This window comes from Molothrus ater, chromosome 11 (assembly GCF_012460135.2).
Source record: "Molothrus ater isolate BHLD 08-10-18 breed brown headed cowbird chromosome 11, BPBGC_Mater_1.1, whole genome shotgun sequence".
Lineage (NCBI taxonomy): Eukaryota > Metazoa > Chordata > Aves > Passeriformes > Icteridae > Molothrus > Molothrus ater.
Genome location: NC_050488.2, coordinates 3,575,600 through 3,601,643, shown reverse-complemented (window position 1 = coordinate 3,601,643; position 26,044 = coordinate 3,575,600).

The following is a 26,044-nucleotide window of genomic DNA, read 5'->3' as shown; positions in this document are numbered from 1 at the left end:
TCACCCTGTGATACAGACTGAGCACCAGAGAACAACCCCTCTTCCCATTTTGTTTTCTTTCCAGGTTTTCTGGAGCTTTCAGCCATTGCTGGTTCTCATAATTGTGTGAGGTGAGGACTTGACCTTTCCTGAGTAAACTCTTGTTTACATCAGGCAGATCATGTGTCTGTTTTCTTTTCCACATTAGTCTAAGTCACCATATTTCTGACAAACCAGTAGGACTAGATTTTTTTTTTTAGGAGCTTTTCATTTGTTTGTGCTGATTTGAAATAATTTGAGTTAATCAGCACCATGTGATTGACAGTGGGAATCCAGATTATTTCTGGTGATAGATGAAATACTGTCACACTCTACTCCCCCCCAGCTCACAAGGGAAAGCTAGATGGTAATTTGGAAAGGAGATCAGCAGTGTTTAACTTCCTGTGAAAATCTAGGCTCCTTATGGTGGTGTTTGTTCAGCCACTTGTAGCTCTCCTGGTTGGGTTCCAGGCCACTTGTACAGGGATTTTAATAAACTCACTTCTGTCCTCCTCCAAGGAAGGAGGTCTCTGCATTCCTGGAGAATCTGATTCCTTTCAAGGTATTTTAATTTTTTCTTAAAATGACTTTGGGAAAGCTGTGAGTTCCTGTGTGTTCTCAGAGATTTTCAACTCATGCTATTTTGAGCAATGCCATGTGATTATCTAAGAATGTATTAAAACCCCACCACCTTCTTTTATGTTCCTCTTTTTCTGCCAGATTATCGCAAACATGAAGGGTGAATTTTGAGCTCATTTTGGGCTGACACAATTATTTTATTTAATCCTAAATCATGAAGCTTTTTGGAAAAAAAAAACCTATAAATAGCCACTGTTAGTTTGTTCCAGAAAATGAAGACCATGTCAGTCTTAGGTGGAAACCATTGGCAGAATTGTTGAGAATGAGGTTTCTGAAATGATCCCTCCTAGAAGTTTGTGCAGATTTTGGGGCTCTAGAAGAGGTGGGAAGGTTGGAGCTCTCAGTCACACTGCTCCCTGCCTGCAGGGATGAATTAACTTACATCTCTTGGGCACTGAAAAAGAGGTTTGTGTTTCAAGAACTACTCAGCTGTGGAGTAGATAATGAACTGAGCTATTGTAAAATAAATAACTGAAACCCAAACCCATTTAATTCTGATGAACCTGCAGTTTGTGTTGTCAGGCAGTGATTGCACTCCTACTGTAACTGCTCAGAACTGTGGAGGGGTTTGGTTTGGAAGGGACCAGAAAAGATCATCTGGTTCCACCCCCTTGCCACGGGCAGGAACACCTTTCCACTAATACATGAACAAAAAATGAAAAAGGTCCTTGCTTTCAAGAGCTGCATTTGCCAGAAAGGAACAAGGAGTCTGTTTAGTGCTCCTGGATTAATTCTGAGGTTTTGCTTGTTGTAATAACAATAGGGACTCCCCCCCCTTTCATTCTGGTTCATAAAAGAAAAAATATTTCTGTTGGCAACGTTTCAGCATTTCGGATACCTGGAGCTGAGTTAGTTTGAGCAGCAAGAGCTGATAAGCAGCTCTGAAGGTGTGCCAGGAAAAGATCTCCAACACCTCTCCCCCCTCTTCCTTCTGCTGTTCCTGCACTATCTCTGTGCTAGATAAAGGCCTTCCCCCACAGACTGATTATCTTTGTCCTGGGGAGAAGCAGCCAAATCCATTAATTATTCCCATTTCCTTTGCCAGGGAAAGCAAGTGCAGTAGTCAGAAAAGCCATCTATTTTAAACTTTATTTTAAATAAATTCATCTATCTTATTATTTTAAGAGGTTATTTACTTAATGTTCTGTTTATTTCTGACTGACCTCTGCACTGTTTAGCTTTTTTAAAAACATTCATCAGAATATGCACAGCACAACTAAATGGATTTAATTCTTCCTTACCCAGCACTTGTGCTCCCAGACCTGTGTTTGACATTAATGAACATTGCTGGGATCATGCAGCCACACTGGTAGGGATTTATAGAGACAATTATTAGGTGATCAGGCCATCTTTTTACTTTTTTTCCCCTGTTTATTTCTGAAATGGGAATTATTCATCAAGGTCAAGCGTTACATAGAGAGGATTATGGTTGGTTGCTTTGTTTTATTGTTTTAAATATGGAAGAAATAAACAAAGATGCATTTTTCTTTAAGGCTTTTAGATGTTTTATGATATTTTCCTTAGAAAAAAAACTGTTCCTTTACTCCTGCATTTTGACATCTTGAGTCTTCCTGGTATGCCTGAGCCCTTGGTGGATGCAAGTAAAGAATGCAGAACATGATAACTTGCCATAGCTGAATCTGAGATGTGAGGCAAGGTTTGTGTTTATTCCTGTTGAGAGGAGAAATGTGGCTGTAGCTGTTGTAATATGGTAATGCTGCCCTTTCACTGACCATTGGATCAAACTCCTTCTCATCATCCAAATCAAAGCAAGCTTTGCAGTGACAGATTCTGCTGCTTTAGCTGAGAACCTTTAGCCTGCTGCCAACACTGCAGTTGAGGTGGAGGAGGTTGCAGGGCTGTGCAGTTGATAGATCTATCCAGAGCTATTTTTTCAGTAGGAAAAAATAACTTTTTCTGATATATTTTTTCCCCCTTTAACAGATATGCTTGATTTATTCTGTCATAATTAAACTTATCTTTGGGTGGACCATGTTAAGCCCAAAGATTGTACTCTGAGGCTTGACAGATGGCTGTGTGCAAGCAGAGCCTGTATGCTGCAGTAAGTTTGGACGAGAAGAATTTGTATTGCTTGTATTTCTTGTTTTATTCACTTAATTTAATGGTGCTTTTAATGCTTAGGTCAAAATAAGACAAGAATTGGTTTGTTGAGCCTGGAGAAGAGAAGTTTAGGGGTGACTGAATTGTGGCCTGAAGGAGCCCAGAAGAAAGAGAGGGAGGGACTTTATACAAGAGCCTGGAGTGACAGGACAAGGGGAATGGCTTCACACTGGCAGGGAATAGGATTAGACTGGATATTGGGAAGAAATCCTTCCCTGGCTGCGTGGGGGGACCCTGGCACAGGTGCCCAGAGCAGCTGTGAGTGCCCCTGGATCCCTGGCAGTGCCCAAGGCCAGGCTGGACAGGGCTTGGAGCAGCCTGGGACAGTGGGAGGTGTCCCTGCCATGGCATGGGTGGAATGAGATGATCTTTAAGGTCTCTTTCAACCCAAACCATTCCATGATTCTATGATAAAATCAAAAATTGCCCAGTGAGATTCTGTTTCTTGCTCAGTGTTAAATTGCTCGACTCTCCCTGATGGGACACCATCCATTTCTGTCCCTTCTCCTGTGGGAGATACTTCCAAGAGCCAGCAGCTGGTAACCCTCCACAAAACCCAGTGAAAGCTGAATATTCAAGCCTAAATGGGAATATGGAGCTCCCAGAGACAAGGCCAGTGTCCAGTGATGGCACTGGCACTTCCCATCCTACCTGGGAGTGTTCTGACCCAGCCCCAGAGCTGCTGGCAAAGCCACCAAGAAGGTCTGGCTTGAGCAAAAGTACCTGTAGGACATTTCCTTGGCCCCAGATGGTGTCCTGCAGCACTTCTCACTCACTCTGCATCACTGAGTTTTAGGGAGGTGGAGCTGTTGCTAAAATGCCTGAGAAACAGGACAGTGCCAACCCTGCAGGTTTAATGAAGAGATCAACTGCACCTTAAGAAAATGAAGAGATTTTCCCCATGTGCTTCTGAAAAAAGGCTGAGAAGCAAAATGGAATTTAGAATGGAATGGGGGTCAGACATAAGGGAGATCACAGGGGTAATTTGTCAAGGTGTGCTGGAGGTTTACCTCCCAACCACCAGTTGCATAGTTATAAAACTTTGCATTAATTCTGTGTACTTTAAAAAAATATTCCAGTTATATGGTGGCTTTCACACCTTGCCATGCAAACTACAACTGGGAATTACTAAAATCTGCTTTTATTGCCATTGCAGAGAAAAGTGTCCCAGAATTAAGATTAATTCTGCCTTGCAGTGCACAGCCTGGCCAGGCTGAGCAGCTCCAGTGCTGCTGGGTGGGATTTTGGTGTTTCCTGAAGGCTGGGTGTGACTGAACATTGCTTTTCTTGCTGTCCTGCCTCCCTTGATGGGAAATCCTGATGCTGTGTCCCTTTGTGGCAGTGGAGGGGACATTGTGCTGCCTCCTGTGCTCAGCTCTGCTCCCCCTGCCCACACAGCCATTCCTTTTAATTAACAGGCAGCCACTCTCTGCCTGCTGCAGGATTTGTATAAATGACTGACTTTAATTTGACCTCCTGGAGTGTGAAGGGATTTCAGCCTTCAGTGAAACCTTCTGAGTTGCTGTCTGTCCTGGAGTGTGCAGGGGGTGGGATCTGATGAACCATGGCCACTGGAGAAACTCCTGTTTGAGCTGGGGCACAGAGCTGGGTGTGACTGGGCTCAGCTTCTTCTCCATTATAGGGTAAAATGACAATAATGGCAGATTTATTGTGGTTATAAGGAGCTATCTGGCATGAAGGCAGCCATTTATTACACCTATTTTAATTCTAACCCGAGCTTTCGATGTCATTTTAGCAGAATAGTCTCCTACTCAGATCCTGAGGGTGTGCTCTTTGGAGACTTGGAGAGGATAAATTTTAATTCTTTCTCAGCTCCTGCTTCCCTTGTGCCACCCCCATGGAGATGTTGTCCTGGCTGACCCCATGGAAGGTGTCCTTAGGGGTAGGAGGGAAGGACTGAAGGCCAGAGGAGGAGCTTGAGTGCAGCTGGGACATTGCAGACAATTCCTGCAGGCATTCCCCTCCTGCTGCTCCCCCTGAGCTGGGCAAACCAGGGAACTTTGTGTGTCAAGGACCTCAGAGTGATTCAGTGAGCCAGGTGAGCTGGGCATTTTCTGCTGAAGGGGCAGAGGCCACAAGGAGTCCCAGCCCCTGAGTTACACATGGAAGTGCTCAGGAACACATGGAAGTGTAGAACAGATTTGTCACTGGTGGTTGCTAAAATTTAATTTGAAATTGAAATTTAAACCATAATTCCCTTTCTCTAGTAAAATATTGAATAGCTGATAAAGCTTGGAAAACGAGAGCTAAAGCTGCATCCCTGTGTGAACAGCCAGCATCTTGTGTTTAATAATGATTCTGTTGGCATGTTGAGATGGTCCTGCCTGTGTCAGAGGGAAGGCTGAAATTCCAAACTGATTTCCATTTTAAAGGGAGAGATTGAGGGCATGGAAACCAAGCTGAGCTCTTGGGAGCTTGCTGAAGGCAAAGAATTGAAAAGCTGATCCAGAATGAGTAAGAAGTTGTGACCTCAGTCACTTAGAAACCAACCTGGCAGAAAAACACCAGAAGGAATCCTTTTTTCCTTACAGACAAGATACTTAAAAGTCCAAACCCCAAACCAGATATATTTTATTTTCTTACTAGCTATGAAGGTCTGGTGAAATTTTTCATTTATTTTCTTAAAAAATAAATTATTTCCTTTCCAAATTCGATGAATGTGGGGGGGAAATTGAAATTTTTGGTAAATAGTGGGTCTTGCTGCTGTGGGGACTGTACAGCCTTGGGAACTTGTTCCCCTGTTGGGCTGTAAATCCAGCCCTGTGCCATCACTCCTGATTTCTCAGTGGCCAAAACACAGAGTAAGTTCACTAATGTGAGGACACTGATGGTTTTTAATTGTCCTAATTGGTGTTGAATGCTGTCCCCTGATTTCCTGTGGGGGTGGAATTCTGGGCAGCTGGAAGGGAACCTGTGCTTCTCACAGTGCCTGTGGTACAGAGGGCAGTGCTCAGTTTCAGTGCTCACTGGGGTGGGTGTACATGGAGAATATTGCTGAAATATCTCCATGCTGAAAATACTTTTCAAGTATAATTTGAGTCTTTAATTTTAAAGCAGTCAGAAATAGATCCAGTGTGTTCTTCCAAATCCCCCTGCTACTCTTTGGTTTAATCAGGTAGAACTTTTTTGTCTTTTAGGGATATTCAATGTCCTGGGCTGCTTTATTTTGACTTTTTTTTTTTTTTCCTCATCTGTAACTGCTCTTGGAGTGCTTCAGATTCAATGAGAAATAATGTTTAGAGCAGTACAAAGGAATGTGACTTTTGTGAACATTTGGATTTTCCTCTGGGTTTGTGCCTTGCACCTGAAATCTGATTGGCCACCTCCATTCTGCAGAATTTGCCTTGCTGAGAATTCTTCAGTTTATCTTCCTTGACTGCTTAAGAACCAGTTGCATAAATATTTTTTTAATTAATTAAGAGCATCTAAACCAAATAGCTGCAAAACATGCTCCATCAGATAAACTTAATTTCACCAATCTTCTCTTAAAGCATTGTAAAATAGTATTTTTAAAAATGTTTTTTTTTTCTGTCTGGTTTTGCCCCACATTCTTACATTGTAAGATATTTTAAAGACCTGGCATATTTCCCAGGTATTTTATTTAAAACTCAATAAAGGAGGTTTAAATTCCTTTCCACAGAATGTTTTAATTCTGTGTTAGAATTCAGATGAGGTTTTTTTGGATATGGAGGATGCTGTAACCTCCTCTTCAGCAGTATGGGAGGAAGTTTTCCTCCTTTTACAGATGAAAATGCATTTTCTGTGCTGGCTTCACTTAGGTATGAAGTGTTAATTGGAGGTTCTAATTTGATGTACATATTTTTGATTGGCATTTAGGGACCCTGGTGTGGTGAATACTAAACAGGAAGCAGGGGATGATGTGAAGGCTCTTGATGCTGTTCTCTGTCCCATTTTTCCCCCATTGTCTTTTGGAAATTATTTCTCACTCCACAGAGCATCAGTGGCTTGCCATTATTCCATAATTCTTGGAAGGAGCCGGGTGTTTCTGGGATGCTGGGGGAAAATTCCCTTGGATTTGACAGAATGAGCAGTGACAGGGTTACAGGTGCTGCTGGTGATTTCCTTCTGTGAACAATGGGGAGTGATGCCTCACACTGGAGAGGTGCTGACAAGCACATAATTGTATCTTTGCTTGTATTTCCACTTACACTGCAGGAAAAAAGAGCCTTTTCACCCAGACTGTGCTTTGGGATCCATTCCTTTAATGTGTGTTAGTTCAATAATTCTGTAAAATTCAGCTTGTGACTGAGAGTTTCCCACCATTTTAGTGGGATCAAAATGGTGCTGAAAAGAATGTGTCTGGAATCCTGTGTGGTTCATCAAAATCAGCTATTTTGAGAGGAATTTTTCCTGAACTTCTGAAAAATCTCCCACCATTTAATGAACTTTAATTCTTGGCACTGTATTTTGCTAAGATTTCCATAGCACTGTCTTATCTTTTGTGCATTAACAAATTCCCTTAAGGTGAGAAAAGTGCCTGTAATCTTCCTTACCCTTCCCAAAAGTGTGTTTAGTACTTAATCCACGTGGGATTTCATAACCTCAGCTCAAGCACTGCTATCACTGTCTGTGGATGCTATAGCTGGTCTTACCCCCACAATCAAGAGCCAACAGGAAACTTCTGTACTTTGAGCTCTGCTTGGCTCAATTATTTTCAAGCACTGAATTAATGTAAATGCACCTCATGCTCCTTCCCCCTCTTGCATTTCCCATCACAAGCTCAAGTCACTGCATGCTGGGACAAACAGATTGTGGGCTTTGAAAATGTTTGGAATTAGGTGGTGTTGAACTGAAATATTTCAGGGTAAAAGGCCAGAAATATTTTATCTGGAAAATCATGAATGTAGAATTTTTTGCCAGCCTTCTGGCAAGGATTAGGGTTACAGGATTTAAATTGTGGCAACCATTTCTGCCTACAGTAATTTCAATAGTGCTTTTCCTCCCTTCATTATCAATGAAATTAGAAGGGCTTGCTGCATTTGGTTCAGATAGTTTTGTTTCACAGGCTGTCATTTCAAATTGTCAAATATTTCCTTGCCTCGTGCTTGGCTGTGGTGCCAGGCTCTGTGTGTAGTTTGTGTTTGTGTAGGTTTGCACCTGACGCTTTGATGCTGTCAGGGTGTGTGTAATGTGATCCCTGGCTTCCCCTGCTCCTGCCTCGCCCTTTCCCTCATCATCATCATCTGCTGCCACTCGCTTGGCTTCGCTGGCAGCTGCAGGAGCACTGGGAATTCATCCCAAATACTGTGGGGTGTCTGTGCTCTCTGCATGCTCCACCTGAAGAATACTGTAATCCAGCCTGAACTTGGCCAGTTCAGGAGGGAAAAAAATCAAACTTGGACTGTCTAGCTTGGTTTCTCCTGGACATCTCTGGCTGGATTTTTGGGAGCAGGGTTTGGTTTTCAAGTCCTTATATATGGCAAAATTAGATTTTGAGTGTTCCTTTTTTTTTTTTTTTTTTTTTTTTTTTTTGAGATCTGTAGCTTCAAATCTCTCCCTGATGCTCAGGGTGTAAATATTGGGATTCCTGTCCTTGGGCACCAAAGCCTTTGTTCAGGCACTGAAAGGAGAGCCCATTTTTCTCAAGTTTTCTGTATCAGATTTCATTGATCTCTTTATTTGCATGAAGTGGGGGAAATGGTGGCTTGCAATGCCTGTGTATTTGTATTTGAACAGCAATAGAACATAGATGGAGGTGTAAAGGACCTTCTGACCTAAACAAATCTAATGATTCACAGTTTGACACAGCACTGGCTCTCTTTGGAGACAGTTCTATACCTGCAAGTTGATTACTTTTTGTTGTACATTTTAAACCACTTGTTTATTAATTATTTCTGGGAGAGCTGAGGGTGCCCTCTGATTGAGTTTGCTGTGTCTGTGCTTATTTCAATGCAACTCTGAAGTGTTAGAAGTGTTTTGAGTGTGTCAGGGTTAAACTCAAGTGAAGCTCCACGTGCCAGGGGGTGTCTGCAGGTCCTGAGCCCACCTGGCAGGGCTGTGCACAAACTGCTCATAGGATCAGGCCAGGATCCCCCCTGATCCCTCCCCACCTCTCTCCTGTCTTTTTTTTTTCTGCTCCAGCTCAGATTTGGTAAGAGCAGTGTTTTCAGTGTTTTTCTGTTCATTGCAAGGATCAATAGAATCACAATCCTCCAGATCTTCACCAAAGATGACCATGAGGCTTTGCTGTCAGACTGGGTGTTCTCAATTATTTTCTTCATTGATTTTGATCTTCATCATTGATTTTTGTCCTGTGTTTCTGTATGTTGAACCACTTCCCTCATGTGCTTCCTCATTTCCAGTGGATTTCTGTTCAAGGGGAATGCCCATTTGTTGAGGCTCCCATTGAAACCATAAGATCTATTTTCTGTTTGCTCTGTGTTTCCCTTTTGCAGTTTATCTCAGGATTCAGGAGTCTTATCCTGTAAGTTATGAACTCCACACCAAGCTGATAACCACACACACAGAACCTTGCAGACAACCTGGGGGTGTCGTGGCTGCTCAGCCCTCAAGGCCAGGAGGAAGAATTTCTGTCCCCACTGAGGTTATTGAGTAATGCAGGGGTGGGAGCATGGATTTGTATTTCCAACCCTTGCAGCTGCATTCACTGTGAGGTTCCAACCCAGTGAAGTTCAAAAGGAAACAGCATTATCATAGCTCCTGCTGGGAAGCTGTAGGGGAAGATCATAAAGTATTATAGTTTGTAGTCAATCATGTATTTGATGGTTTTTATCCTGAAAATCTGTTTAGAGGCATTTCTCTTTTCTCCTCTTGTTTCTGACAGTCTGGAAGAGAGAGTCCTAAAATATTTCATGTGCTTCTGGGGATTTCATGCAGCTGGAAATAAAGATTGATGGAAAGGAGCAAAGCTGTGAGCAGCAGTTTCATTGTGCCTGCCCCATGCCCTCAGGCTCGCTGAGCTGATCCCTCTCCCTGGTTTGCCTGTGGTGACGATGCCTTGGGTTTCTATTTTCAGCCTCTGTAGCGTCACAGGGTGGAACTGTGGCTTTTCCCACTGGGGTTTCACTCCTGACCCTGGATAAAATCCACTGCTAGCACAGGGCACCCCTCTGTCACCTGTGCAGGAGGGACCAGGAGCTCCTGAGCTGCCACCGCACCTGCACATCACTGACTGCTCTGTGTGTGCACAAATCTCTTCAGGAGGCAGAAACCCAGAGCTCCTGAGGGCTTCCACAGCAGCATCCTTACCAATATATGGCATTTTCAAAATCCAAATTCCAGAATATGAAGCTTAAGCAAATGGATTTTTCTCTGTGAGGCTCCTTCCTGCCAGTTATTGGTTAAAACCAGCTCCTATATCCACCCAGAAGGGACCAGAAAAGGCACATAGAACATGAATTAATCCATGGATTATTCCTTTATGTACTCTAGATAAATACTCTTTTAAAACCATTTTACATTGGGAGGAATTTAATGTAATTCAAATTATATATATTATAATCTAACTTGCTAATAAATAATGACTTTCTTTCTCCACAGAAATCCAGCTGCACAGACTAAAGTGCTCTAAGAGATTTATAATGCTTTTGAAAAGAGATTTTCTTGTCTGACTAAATGCTAAGTGTTAGTCTGATTCCAAATTTGAAGCCGTCCTCTTAAAAAGTCTGCTGAGGTTGGACATCACTTTTTGCTGTGCAGGGAATGCATTATTAGTGCACAGAAGTTGGAATCAATTCTGAAACAAATAAAAAAATGCTGGCAAGGTGGGGGTTTAAAAATTATTATTATTTTTTTAATTGCACATTTTAAAGACCCTGTTTTCATAGTTATGTGGTATATTCAGTGCAGATAAACTGAAGAGAGTTGCTGTAGCTCAGTTTCATTCCTTAGCAAAGAAGCCAGCAGAAAATAGCTGAGTGGCTCTTCAAGCAATCTAAAGACAGAGTACCAAACTTGGCATAAAGAATAAATACTACTTATTTTAATAAATTTCCCAAAACTGGGTGTACCCTGGTATTTTAAATATTGAACAGCATGGAAGAGGCACTTGAGCTCCAATCCTTTGGAACCAAATTAATGTTGTAGTGGAGGATGAGGCCTGAGAGAGGAGCTGACACTGCACTGCCAGTGCTAGAGCAGTTTGCCTTGGATTGACTGATAATTTAAAAATAATGGTCTGAATTGTCTGGTTTTTGTGAAAACACGAATTTCCAGCTCCATGCACAGCAACAGTTCTGCTGGTTCTGGTTTTGCTGAGAATGAGACTCCAGCCTTCCTCCACTGGGGAGGATCAGAGAGGCTTGAGGTGAAGTTAAATTGTCAGGATTTAAAACTATCCTGTAGCATTTAGGAAATGATTTGTAACTGAAGTGATAGAGGGCTCCAGGCTGTAAATTCAGAAGTCAGAGGCAAAAGACAGGCAGGAAGAGACATCCCTGATAAGAGATTGTTTGAAGTGCCAAACATTGCTCAGATAGCTGCAGCTCCATCCCACTGCTGGGAAAGTTCAGAGCCTGGATCTGGAGCTCCCTGAGAGCTCCACTCAGAGCTGCTTCTCTAAATGAATTAACTGTGCTGCAATGGTGCTCTTGCCTGGAATTTCTGTCTGTTGGGCAGTTTGTCTGAACAAAGAATAAGGTCTGTGGTATTAAAAGGTCTGTAAATACCATCTGCATTATTTTAAGGTTTTGTCTGTGTTTTTGTCGATTTTTTTTTTTCAACAGAGTAGGGATATGAGCAGGTAAAAACAGATCATGAATTGTTCTGACCCATCACTCTGAATAATTACAAACCTTCCTGAACTTTGAACTTTATTAATAATTTCAATACATAGGTCCTTGAATTTTCTGCTTGTAAGAATTTCAGGAAAAATAAATTCTCTGTTGCTGTTGGCCATGAATAACTTGTGTTAATCATGAAATTTCAGTCTTGGCTTCATAAATTCAAGATACCTTTAGAAATACCTGAGAAAAGGTGTTTTTTTTCACACAGGTGGCCGGGGGAGCATTTGCATTAGGACCTGATGGGAGATTACTGTAAGATCCTTAAGAAAATAAATCAGATATTTCTAGAAACTCTGTGTGTATTAGCTTGTCAAAAGGAGAAACTGAAATCTCATTCAGGCAATGTAGTGTAAATAGCTGCAGACAATGTTTGCCAAAAGGCAAAATTACATATTAGAGGCACTTAACTGACAGTGTGTGTTGTTCTGAGTTATAGTGATCTGCTTCAAAATTAGGTTCAACAGTTTTGGTTCCCTACAAGCTGTTAATTAACTTGAGAAAACTGTGCTCCAATTAAAAAGGCTGGAGAGGGTAATTGGGATTTTTTCCATGGGCTCTGTCTGGTCAAAGCAGAGCGATTGCTGTTTTTAGTCCCATGGAGAAGGAGTTTCTCTTTCTGCTGGTGAGTGTAAGAAAGGAGCAGATGATTTGGACAAAGCTGAAGCATGGAATATCTATTTCCTTAACCAATCCAAAAAAGATTATCTGGAATCAGATGCTTGATGCAATTTCAAAATAGTACTGCCTGCCTGAAGGTAAGAACATGCTAGAAAATATTTGGGTGATTTAGATGGATTCCACTTGGTCAGGCACAGTGAGAACACGTTCTGTGCTATTTAAGGAATTCTTGAAAGTAAAGTATGATTTAGTGCCATTTGACACAGAGAGTTTGTTAGGAGGAAGCATTCCCAGAGAGCTGGATGCTGTGGGTGGGTGGGAAGCAACATTACTTTGCTTTGTAGGAGGGTAAAGAGGGCCTCACTGGGTATTTGGAAAGCTTCAGAATAGATTTGTAACAGATGTCATTAAAGAGTGGTCAGGTTTTACTGAGAACCCATCTCCTGTATGGCCCTGCAAGGGATACCAAAAGAGGGGAGAGACACAAATGTGGCTTCAGGAGGGCATTTGACATGTCTGTTAGGATATTTTCAGAAGAAAAATCTGATTTAGGTGAAATGACTGCAAAACAATTAGGCCAGTTTAGAAGAATATTATTCAGAGTTCTCAGTTATTCATTCCCTCTTTGGAATGGGTCACTCAAGGATATCTTCAGATCCTGATTCTTATGTGTAATTTTTTTATTAGGTTGGCTCTAGAATACAAAAACATGTACAAAGTTTAGTTGCTTTCAGGATAAATGCACTTCGAAATTATTTTGCAGGGCAGTACTGGAATTAAAACTGATATTTACAAAAAGGTGTGGCCTTAAAACCATTGAAGAACAAATAAAAAAGGGAAAGGTATTATTTGCTATTACAAGTAAAAACCTAAAATAAGAGATAATTTAGTAGGTGGGAAGGAATTGGGGTTAGAGCAGCAGGGTGTAGCATTATAGCAGACTGTGAACATCACAGGATTGTGTTTTACAGATTTTTTTATCTGGGATGTTTGGAGTTACCTTTGTAATGTGCACCAGCTCTGAGCTCACCCTCAGAGCTCATAGAGACCCACTTAGCTTCTAATTTGAGCACTTAAAAAAATGTCAAAGGGAAGTTAAAGCAAAGGAGAAATTGTGGTTAGAGCAGGGTGTGGATAAGGGAAAAAAAAAGAATTTTTTTTTTTTCAAAATTAAATATTTTGAGAAAGTGCTCTGTGAGGAAGAAAACCCTGAGAGGATTGGAAAACCACCAGCTGGGAACATGTTGCTTTAAAGAGAGGATTCTGAAAAGAGGATGGGGATCAGTTGTTCCCTGTGCTCCCAGAAGCAGAGCAGGAAAAGCCATCCCCAGTAAAGGGAGATTCAGTGGGGTGATGCTTGGGGAGAGGTGAGAGTGGAGCTGCACTTGGACATCTGGGCTGGGACTGGGACCAGGGCACAGCTCCAGGCAGCTCCAAACTCTGGGGCAGGACTCAGGGTCCTCCCAGCCTGGCCCTTCCAGGTGAGCAAATGTGACGGTGTTTGCAGGGGTCTTAGGATGGGGGAAGAGATGAGGATTTGACTTTGTTTCAGAAGGCTTGATTTATTATATTATGATATATATTATATTAAAACTATACTAAAAGAATAGAAGAAAGGATTTTACCAGAAGGCTGGCTAAGAATAGAAAAGGACTGGAATAACAAAGGCTTGTGGCTCGGAAGGAGAGTCTGAGCCAGCTCACTGTGATTGGCCATTAATTAGAAACAACCAACATGGGCCAATCCCAGATGCACCTGTTGCATTCCACAGCAGCAGATAACCATTGGTTACATTTTTGTTCTTGAGGCTTCTCAGGAGAAAATAATCTTAAGGAAAGGATTTTTCAGAAAATGCGTCTGTGACAAGCAAACCTCACCTGGCACATCCTGCATGGCCCCTTTGGCTGCCATCATTTTGGGGGAAGGGAATGTTCCCTGAGGTGGGAGCCCTCTGTTCCCTCTGTGTCTGTTTGTTGTGGTGCACAAAACCAGGTCCCACCAATCTGGGCACCCTGTTCCTGCCTGTCTGTACAGGCTCTGCATGGGCACAGCGGGAAACCCTCAGGCATGCTCTGGATTTTACCCAGATCTAGAATGTTCTCTGCAGATTTGAGAAGTGCTGTTGCATCCAACAGTTGTGTTATTTCACTTTCAAAACTCAAGATGAGCCAACATGATGAGGACAGCAGGTCCACGTGAAGTTTCTCTGAGTCTGTTCACACTGCTGAGGCTGTGCTGCTGCTCTGAAAGGTCAGAGGGCTGAGTGCTGATATTGCCTCAGATTTAAGTGGATTGTCTCCAGATATTGGAGTAACCAAAGGTGGCTCTGACACTTTCCTCAGATCTTCAGAGCTTGGGAGTTAAGCACTAAATAACACTCAGACCTCCTCTGTCATCTGAGAGCTTAACAGCTTCACATGACTCCTCACCCATCTGCCTCACCTGCATATTTTGAAGCTGAATTGTTTGAAGCTGTCAGGAGATAAGGAATTTATGATCTCTGCTGGGGGAAGGGGAGGAATATAATTATGTACCACTTAACAGAAAGAAGCAGCATTACACAGCATCAAAGCAAACTGCAATGCCTTTCGGTGATGAAAATTAGTCTGAGTAATAAAAAAAGGTTATGTACTTAAAAAAAGGAGCAAGCTGAGGAATTATTTTTAATGTAAGTCTTTTCAAATGAGGTCTGTTAACAGCTTATAACAAATTCACAATCTTGCTTGGACTCACCACGTTCCATTTGCTGCTCTCCCTCATGCAAAGCAGCCAAGCCAGGTTTTTCTGCAGCATGTTTCAGAAAGCCACACAGTTCTCGTGATCTGAGCGTTTTTTTTATTTAAATCATTCAGGAATGTTTAATCTAAATAAATATGCCATTCTTTCCATTAGCCTACATTCATATATTTGTATGATCTGTGTTTAAGCAGCTGCTTAAATGGCTGCTTGCTGCTATATACTAATAATGTCAAACAAAAATTAATTAGACAGCTTAACGACTCAAAGTAAACTATTTATTTCAAGTTACCCTTATGTTTACTACTTTCACATTTAAAATCTCTCATGTGACTGTGACTTGGCCTTTTGCCTTTGCATGTTGTGCTTTAGGACAAAGTGAAAACTCTGTTTTCAGAGATCTTGTTAAATTAAGCATAATCCTGTTCACGTGCTGCATCTGAAGGAAAGGGACTCGTGGAGAAAGAGAGGCACAGGGAGGATGAGAGAGCAAACAAGTGCCCAATACTTGGAGTTATTCCTGGGGATTTTGGTTTGGAGCAGTGACAAAGGCAATGATTGGCAAAATGTTAACAAATAGAAAATTCTTATTTAGTGCGCAGTAAATTATCTTAAAGACAAACTTAGGAACGTGAAGAAAACCCATGAGCTCTGTGGAACTGTGCCCTTGGTGTTAGGAGGGTGGGCAGGTGGCACAGGTGGGTTGTAGCTCTCTCAGGATCTCTGCATTCTTGAGAAGGAGCAGCACCCTGAGAGCTGCCCGGTGCTCCCCAGGCTTTTGTAGAACCTGCAGTAGCTCCCAGCAGATTCTTGTACAAACCCTGCAGACAATGGATGCTCGAGTGCTGTGCTTGATCTTCACCCCTGGAGAATAGCAAGCAGTGAGAAGACCAATGCTTGAAACGTGGAGGACTCAATTTCAGCTCTATTTATGGTTTTTACATGGTTCAGTGCTAAGAGTTGAGAGTTCAACATTGCATTAAATAAAATGTGCTACTTTCCCTTTGCAGTAGTTAAAAATATATATGAAAAATGCTTTTCTGTGAGTGGATTGCCTTTGTCCTTTGGAATTCTCTGAGGCAGCAATCTTGAACTGCTTTATATTTATAGGGTTTTTTTCCCATTTGGAATTTTCAGTGCTTTCCAAAGGAATGCTTTCCCTCCAGTTTTCTGAGGGAGCTCAGGAAAATATTCAGCATTTAGTGTCTGGCAAGGGTGGAGGGTAAGGTAACAGTTTGGGAAAAAAACCCCAACCCATGAACCAAATGAAGAAAAATTAAAAATAAAATCAGTGGTCTGGGTTTGCTGTGGACACAAATAGGAATTGCCATCAATCTCAGAGCTATTTAAATGTACAAAATATCAGCATATATCAGAAAGGAATAAATCCTTTCTATATATTTGGTGTACATCAGTCCTGTGAGGCAGAAATGTTTTCATGTGTCCATATATTCTGGGAGGAGACATTTCCCTCAGTAATAACAAAGGTGTGTGTGGGATTTTTCAGGCTAAATTACATTTTGGGGTAGATTCACCCTATAAGTCACCACCTGTTCCTGTTAGAGTCACATTCCTCCTAAAGACCTTGTCAGAAATAAATTGCCCAGAGTGCTGATGGAAGAGGATAATAAAAATAAGTGATAAGCAGTGATAGATCACCCAGTAAGCAAATTTATAGCTGTTTTAAGTGTTTATCTGTAATTTTATATAAATAATATCCATTGCTTTTTATCATCTGCATTTCCTGAGGGAAGGGGGAAGCTTTTCCAAGGTGCCTCTGGAGCAGGGCAGAGTCTCCTTGTTTTAGACAACCTTTCATTTCTCTGTGAGCAAAGATCAGGGATCTGCTGCTCAGCCAAAGGCCATTGGAATTTTATGATTCCTTTGGTTTTCACCTCGCTGGGATGTCACTGTAAGAACTGTAAAAATTATCCATTCTGTTAAAATCTTTCTGAGATGTGTGTGTGAGCTGTATTTACTCTTAGTTAATGATGTTAATTTCTTAACTATAATTATTATTGAAAAAAAATCAGTATTGAAAAAAACCCAGGGCTGGATGTGTGTGGTCAGCATCATTCAAAATGAGTCTTCTCAAGCATTTGCTGTCTCATAACATTTCCCATTTGAGCTTGTCCTAATTGGTCTGCAAATCACATAAACTTAAGACTCCCTGTTTTGGTTGAAACTAATAATAGCAAAAACAGCTATTCTGGGTATTCCTTTTCAAAATTATCTGATCTTTTTGGGAATATTGAAAGACTTCACTGTTCTCCCTTATAGTTCTCTGAAAGCAATTGCAATGATTATCTTAATGTTTAGAGTTTTCTTTCATTCAGCCCAGGACTAATTTCGGTGTGATTTTCGTAACTAGAATAGAAATTAAAAAAAAAAAGGCATTTTTTGGGGATGGTTTATTATAATATGGCTATTGCAGTTTTATTTTTCAACTCATCCTTTCTGAGACAAAGCTTTTATTTTCTTTCCTGAAGCTTTGGTTATCATTGTTTGTGCGTGCTTGTGTATATATGGTCTAAATATTTTGTATGTGTATATACACATAGATTATTTTCCCTTTATTCACACAAAATTATTTATGGCTGTTCTTAAACTTTCTTTGTTTGGAGATGCTCCTCTTTTCCCACAACTCCCAAAATCTCTTTTGCAAAGAAGTCAATGGTGGCCTCAAAAACTTCCTGATACTTTCTCTCTTCTAGTGTCTGAGACCTGTAAACATCAGACACCAAAACCCATAAAATTGCAAAAGTGCATTCTTATCTGCAGATAAAATTTTGCCTACAAATAAAATGTAAAGTTGAAAGAAAATTTCCCAACAGGGCCATTTAAAAAAAAATTTTTTGAGATTTTGCAATTTATTTGCCGGTTATGTTAAGTAAAAACTCATCTCAACTTTCAGGTTACACAGGTTGTGTTTAAGCCAGACTCTGTACCATTCAAAACAAAGATTTTGCAGTTGTCTGAATTTTAAAAAAACACCCAAACATAAAACCAAAAAACCCAACTTAGACTGCAATATAGCTGATATTTCCTCAAGACTTACACCATCTTTTTATTGTTTCCTTGTAATTTCCTACTTGGGCACTTTTTTTCCCTTACTAGAACATAAAGGACACAAATTTAGTAGTCTTATTTGTTGGATGTGGGGTGAAAGTGTACTTTTAATTACAAGTGAGCTTGGAGGGTCCTGTTGGCTCAGACCTACAAGTTTTAATGTGCATTACTGGCAGGAATGGGGCTGGTTCTCACTTTGGGGAACTGAGGAGGGTTTGATCATGGTGCTGTTCCCCAAACTGTACATTTGGAGAATTGAACTCTACTGAATTTGTAGAGTTCAGTTAGAAATTGGTATTTAGACATGGTTAAATTTATTCTGGTCAATGTGCTGTAGGAGCCACAGAGGCAGCAGAAATTGTTGCTTTTTCTGCATTTCCCCACACTCCCAGGTACATTTTGCACATTAACCTCGTTCCTTGGCTCACTGCAGGAGATGGAAACAGTCTGTCCCAGCCTAAATAATTCTGTAAATCTACAGGGCACTTCTGTGAGGTCAGAGAAATCTGGTCTGGCTGGGAGCACTCAGAAGTCATTAATAACATTTTTTCACTTCCAGTGAATGTGTGAAAGAGAATGGGAAGGGGAATGGATCTCTAGAAAGGGGAAGGGTTTGTGGATAAAATCTGAACTTGTATCAGCTTTGCTTAACAGGCTGAGAGATTGAGTCAAGCCTGGAAGCTTGAGTGTTCCTCATACTTTATTTTACTTTTTCTGGTCTCTTGGCCTGTGAGTTGAGATCAAGAATCCAAGGAAAAAACACCACAAACTGACCTAAAGGGGCAGGCAGAGATTTGTGCCAACCTTGCTATGAAAGCTGTGATGTGAGTGTTGTATGTGATGTGTATGGATGAGGCCCAGCAGAATTATTTTACTATTTTCAGAATTTACAAATAAAACAAATGCACTCCTCTAGCTTGGATGATGATAGGAAAGCAGCTCCACCTCTGCTCTACAGCATTAAATATTGGCCTTGCATAAAGCACTAGCAATGATATTCTTTCCTGAGCACAGATTTGCAGGTGTGGGGTAAATGCTTGGATCAGGAGGGGTTCCCTTCCTGCTGGGCAGCCTTGGAGGCCTTTCAGTGCTCCCTGTATTTTCAGTGCTCACTGCTTGCATCTTTTTGTTCTCTTTAGGGCAGAATTTTTTTCCTTATAAGTAACATTTTGAAGCATCAGTAAGGATTATGGTCTCATCTTCTCAAATGCTGTTTTTGTGTATGATGTCACTGATCAGTATTGTGTTGAGTATTGCTTAAAGTTAGTCTTAATTAAGTACCCTTTCTGTTCTGTATTTACTATAGAGTTCCTCAAATTTAACCTGTAGGACTTGACAATGGTAAGCATAGTTGCTGCTACTGCTGATTTGCTTTTTTTTTTTCATTATTATCTTGCAGAACCATGATTGTGTAAAGATAAAGCTGTTTTTTTAGCGATGGCAGTTGGGACTATGATGTGAAATTACTGCTTTCTTGAGCAGCTCTGAAAGTCACTTTTGGAATAAATTGATTTCTCACTCACGCTGCTGTTACCGAGTTCAGCCCCCACTGTCCATTGAAGGGTTTATTTGAAGAATTGTGCCTTGCCTGCCTTTGGTTGTGTCAGCATTTCCAGGGGAAGGTGATGCTGCACTGAAACCTTGAGACAGTTGGAGCTGTGCTGAGACACAGCACTGAAGGGTTTCCAGAAGGTGAAACTTTGCTTTGTTTCATTAACACGGGGGACAAGAACAGGAAATCACAAAGAGGTAAGGAGAGCTAGAAGTCAAAGAGAGAGAAGCTGGTGTTGTTGTAATTCTAGTAATGTTAATTAATGCAGTTGAAATATTTTACAGGTAGAATTCAAGGTTCATATTTGAAAAAAGATGGTGAAAAACATCCTGGAAAAGAGGGGAGGATGAATAATTATGTTGTTGTTATCCTTGGAAGGCAGAAAGCAAATATCAGAAGTAAATACTAATTCTCTCTCTTCAGTGATGGAATAGGAAAATGGTTCATGCCAAGTGAGAAGTGGAATTGCAGCAGAAATCATCCTGCAAAGAGGGACAGGGGTTTGTGCTGTGCCTGTGCCCTGTCTCAGCCACAGCTGCCATCACAGGAATTTCAGTCTGATCTGATTCCCACCAGGGTGCGAAGGTTGTGGGCACAGTGAGGAGAAAGGTTTTGCTTTCTTGATTTGAGAGTGTTGTTGCAAGGCTTAATCACAGATGAATTCTCTGTTCTTGTGATGGAATATTCCTCAGAAGTTTTGCAGTGAGTGTGGATTCATGAGTGCACCACAGCTGAGCAAAGTGTGTGCCCCCAGGAGGAAGGGGGGAAGTGGTACTTGCATATGTTGTGAAAAACATATGCAACTAAATTTAGCTCATACTAGCAGATTCTACTTATTTTGAAGATTGTGGGATACTTCCAACCTTGGATGAAAAAGGGCATGGGAAGATATTTTTTTTTATTTCTATTTGGGCTCTTGCATCTCTTTCTCCTTTTTTCCCTCCCCCAAGGAAAAAAAGCCTCTGCACAGAAGACAAATGATTTCTCTGCCTACACTTGTGTCTTAGTGGTCTGATTTTAGCACTATGTCGTCATGCTGCAAGATTAATTGGCATATGCTGGTTTTTGTTTTTAGCCTTCTCCAGTTTTGTACAGTAGCTAATGCTTCTCCCACAAATCTTAGATTTAACTGTGAAGGCTTAGCTTATTGTCCAAAACAATTCCTTCCCTGTTCTTTTGAAATGCAGGGACATTAGAAACTGCTGTTCCTTGTGGGTAATATATATTTTGTGTATTTGTTATTAATACTGCTGGATAAAATTAGTACTGGATGGCTTAAAATTTATCTGCTAGCACTTTAGAACTGCTATTAACCCTTTTTAGGGGGTGTGCTGGGCTGGGAGTGCTCTGAGTGCAGGTCACAGAAATATGGTGTCAAATTGACCTTTTCAGTTCTCTTTTCATAAATTGTATTTTCCTCCCTGTCTCTTATTGGGGAAATTGAACACTAACATTGGAAGTACCATGAACCTTACTTTGATCTGGTTGGAAAACCACTGATTGCTTTCCCCTTTGAGGGGAAATAAAAAATCCCTACTGATATTGTAATTGCATGTCTCACCAGTAGCTGAAAGGAAAAAATACTTGTACCCTATATTCCAAAGTATATAATTTCTTCTCACTAAAGATATTTCCTCTCCCTGCACATCATGCTTTGCATGTGGTGTGCTGCTGCCTTTCTGTCTCAAGCTAAACAAATACTAGTTAGTTGAGATAGATTTTAAGGATTCTAATTGTTTATAATCTTCTTATGGAGTCAGTGACTATAATATATTCAAATTCAGGGATTGTACCTTGGATTTTCAAGCAGTGAAATAAGGTTGTTTACTTGCTGCTCTGAAGCTTTAGGAGACATTTCAGAGAATTCCCTTTTAACACTGCACTTCACAAAGCTGTTGGTATTTCTTCCTTGACAGCAGGTACCCTTAGGTGTTGAATCCAAAGATTTTTGGCATCCAGAGGCAAAAGGATTTATAAGACAAGTCTGGGAAGGTCAGTTCTGAACGCTGAGTTGCTGTTTTCAGAGGTGACTGTCTCAGCTGCTTTTAGAGCTTGTCCTTTGTCTTTGGAGGACCTCATTTTACAACAGAGCTGCTGAAGGTTGAGTCAAGTTTGTTCAGAGCTGTTTCCCCGGGAAACATATTGGCAGGCATGATTTAGCAGTGCTTGTGTTAATCCTGTGCATTCCTAGCCCTGGCACATTCTCTGAGCTTTTCCTCCACGCCGCACTTTGAGCGTTTCAAGTGTGCGAAGCTAAAGGCGTTAAAAAGATGATCCAAAAAATGAGCTTTTTTTTCTCTTTTTCTGTATTGTAGGTATAAACATCAAAAGTCTCAAAAAGAGGGGCCATTACATAATATGGAACTGTAGTTTTTGAAGTAGCTTCAGAATCAGCCTGAAATGTGAAAAATGTGACACCACTGGCTCCTGGAAGTGTTTGGGGCAGTTCATGCCACCAGTCCTCACACATAAAATGGGTGTGCAGATAATTTTGGTAATTTGACTGCTTCATTTAGGTAAAAGACCTTTTCATAACCACCCTTTTTGCATAAAGGCAAGCTTCTGGACAGATTCAAAAGCTTCCAAAAGAATGGTGATTCAGTAGGTCTGGGGAGATGAAGAGGACGCTTGTGTTTTAAAACCCGCACAAAAAGCAATGGCTTCAGGCAGACCTGCAGGCAGGAGGCACTCAAATGGTTCTGACTTCTGGCAATGTAAAAATATGAGTAAATACATTTGTTGAGGGTTTAATTATTGCTTTTAAAACAAGAGAATTGTATCTGGGCTCCGACTTAGAAGAAGGCCTGGATTTCATTGAGGTGAGGCCTGGGCCACAATGGCATTTGTGAATTTGTCTCCAGTTCAATCCATCCCTTTCAGGAAGCTGGACCATGTACCTCAATAAATTAGAGAAAATTCCCTGCAGTGGAGTTCTGCAGAAAACTGAAACTAATTCCTTAGGGAATTCTCCAGCACAGAGCTGAATCCTGGAGTGGAAGTGTGTTAGCACTCTGTTGTATTTTGTGGTATTTGCACCAGTATTTATGGGACTTCCATAATATTGTGACATCTTGTCTCAATAGCTCTGAGAAATGGGGAATCACTCCTGTCTACAAAGACAAAATGAGTCACTCAATCACTGAAAAACTGGGACATCTTGTGGAGCAGGACAGAGTCATTCCCTGGGCCAGGGGTGCTGCAGCACTGGGGGACACAGCAGCATGAGCAGCACAACACAGCCTAGCTGCATTCACAGCCCTATTTCTGCTGTGTGTTAGTCCATAATCTTGTTTTCTTTCTCATTAAAAAAAAAAAAAAGTTAAATAAAATTCTTATTGTATTGTCTAAAGTCTGAGTTGGTGAAAGGAAAAATTCCAAGCAGTGTTCTCTTCCTGAGATGGCATCTGTAATTTTACCATTGGGATGAAGTGAGCAGAGGGAGAGTGGATGTTCCTAACTCATCTAAAATGTCATTGAAGGTGGTTGGTTTTGATTATTTATTTCTCTTGATTACCAACATTTTATTAAATGAATAAAAGTAGAAACAGCTCTATTGTTACTCCCTTCATGGAAAAACATCCTGATTGAGAACCACCCCCTTCTTCATTTCTTCCTTATGGCAATGCTGGCTTTGGAAAGCAGGGCCAGGAAGGAAGCAGGGAGCCCAGCTTGCTGGGGAATGAGCACTCACAATAGAATCTGTGTAAAATCCAGTTGCTAATGTCACCCAGTGTTCCCCCCAGGTCCTGCAGTCCAGAATGAAACCCTCACATCTTCCCTGCTTGCAGCTGTTGCTCAAAAGTCAAAACATTCTCCAAAGGATGTTTTGTTACAGAAAATGTGGGTTTCTACTCATGAAAAATTGATTTCTTTGAGTTTCTGACAGAAATTTCTATTTTTTAAAAACTGTTTTCCTTGGTGTTTCAGACCAGCTTAGTTTGGGAAGAAGGAGAAGTTGAGAGGACTTTTGGGGATAGGAACCCTTTGTTGGGGTGCAGAAGTTGTGTGAGGGAGCATCAGGGAGGAGCTGCTGGTTTGTGAGCAGAGTCTTGAGCAGGGATTGGAGCAGGGATTGAGCTCTTCAGCACAATGCTGAGCCACTGACTGAGGTCTTTTAGTCTCAGGCACTTCCTAAGAACTGCAGTTAGATCAAAATGCACTGTCCTGTTCCAAGGGAGGAGCCAAATGCTCTGTCCAGTATCCCCAGCTGGATTTGGAGCCTAGAGATCCCAGATGATCTCTGATGCATTTTTGATTATTACTGTTATAGGCAAGTTTGTTTTACTGTAACTGTATATAAATTAGAGTGAAAATAGACTCAGTATCTGAAAATCTCTGTAAAATCCTATTTTCTGTATGGGTAGATTTTCCTGAAAGGAAGCATCATTATTAATTTAAAACCAAAGGAATACACTAAAAAATTACATTATGGAGTGTCAGGGATGGCAACATTTGTTTTCTTCTCTGTTAGTGCAGATAAGAACATGCAGTTGTATTTCTGTTTTATTGTTGCTTTCAGTTGTCTTATTGGAATGTCCATATTATGTATAAGGTGAAAGCATAAATGCTACTCCAAATATTAAATGCTTTAATAAATCATATTTGCTTCAAGTGGGAGATCCATTTAACCCCTACAAAGAGAGAAAGGATCTTTTTGTTTTGAAATGTGCTGCAGTTTCGTGCATCAACTGTAGCTTTCAGGTGAGGTTAGCAATCCTAGAACAGTTGAAAGGGAATCAATCTAAAGTTATCTCATTCCACCCCTGCCATGGCAGGGACACCTCCCACTGTCCCAGGGTGCTCCAAGCCCCAATGTCCAGCCTGGCCTTGGGCACTGCCAGGGATCCAGGAGCAGCCCCAGCTGCTCTGGGCACCTGTGCCAGGGCCTCAGCACCTTCATATCAGGAATTCCCAATTCCCAATATCCCATCCATCCCTAGCCTCTGGCAGTGGCAGCCATTCCCTGTGTCCTGTCCCTCCATCCCTTGTCCCCAGTCTCTTTCCAGCTCTCCTGGAGCCCCTTTAGGGGCTCTGAGCTCTCCCTGGAGCCTTCTCCCCTCCAGGTGAGCACCCCCAGCTCTCCCAGCCTGGCTCCAGGGCTCCTGAGCGTCTCTGTGGCTCTTCCATGGCCCCACTCCCAGAGCTCCATGCCCTGTTTTTGTTTGGAGCCCCAGAGCTGGACACAGTGCTCCAGCTGGGGTCTCACTGACACCAATTACCCCAATAATAACTAATTACTCCCATACTTCATGCTTGCCAGAATCAAGACTAATATTTTCAAATCCTTGTTCCACCAAACCGTGTGTGTCATAATGGTTTATATCCCACTTGACATCCCTTCCCTAATGGGAAAGCTGTTAGAGACTGAAGTAAATATTTTGGGATGGGGGGGGATTAAGATTTTCTTCCAATAATTACTCGGTGTGTTTCCCTGTGTTCCTGGTTGGGTTGTACAGGGGAGGAGGCTGGGGAGAGACCACATGCAGTCTCAGTTTGGAGGAGCTTCTGTGAAGGTTGATTTGTGTAAAATGCACAGCACTTCTCCCTTCCTTCCTTCTCCCATCCTTTCCTTCTCCCATCCTTTCCTTCTCCCTTCCTTTCCTTCTCCTTTCCTTCTCCCGTCCTGAGCTTGGCAAATAATCAGTCTTTGGAGAGTGAGTGAGTAGCTGAGCTATTTCCATGCAGGTACAGCCATACTTTCATTGATTCCTCCTGCAAAAACCTAATCAATGGTGTTAGTGAAAGAATTTGTTTCTGAAATGACTTCAGGAGCAAGGGATAATTATTGGAATTTGCAGTAACACTTTCTCAGTAGGGTCTGGGGAGGGTATCTGAGTTTGTAATTTTCATCTTGGATTAATTGTAGTTTGATGTGGCTCTGTTGTGTGGGTTTTGTGCAACATCAAAGCCAGAGAGCCAGGGCTTGTGTGCTGGGCTGTCAGTAGGTCAGTGACAGCACACTTCTCTTCATCTTTTAATCACCAGCTAGCCAAGAAAGAGAATCTAATGTTTCTATGCACAACCGTGTTGCCTTGTCAAGAGCATTAAGTTGCAATGCTGTCAGCCCTTTGAGAGGTTTTTAGGTATTGACAGAACTTTCTCTGCTCTGGGCTCCAGCACCCACCTTGCTGGGAGCTTCATCTGGCAGCTTCAGGCTGGGCACACAAAATGCACAGCACCTTGATCTGTGAGCATCACTGAAAAAATTTGTTGGCTCCAGGTCATGTAAGAATTCTGCAATAGCTGCAGAGGAAGAATCCAGCTGGCCAGAATTGCACAACAAATTCATTCTTTTCATGGTTTTTCGTTTGGTGGCAGGAATGGCGGAGACTTGTGACAAAACATGTTTGGCTGAAAAATTCAAATTCATTGTAGTCCCAAGTGTTTGTGGAAATGGATCCTTTTGAAAGGGTAATAAAGGAGACCTTTGGGAGCTGCTGGTTTCCTGCTGGCCCAGCCTGGCTTGGCAGTGGCACACGGAGCCTCCGTGGCCCTGCTGTGCTCC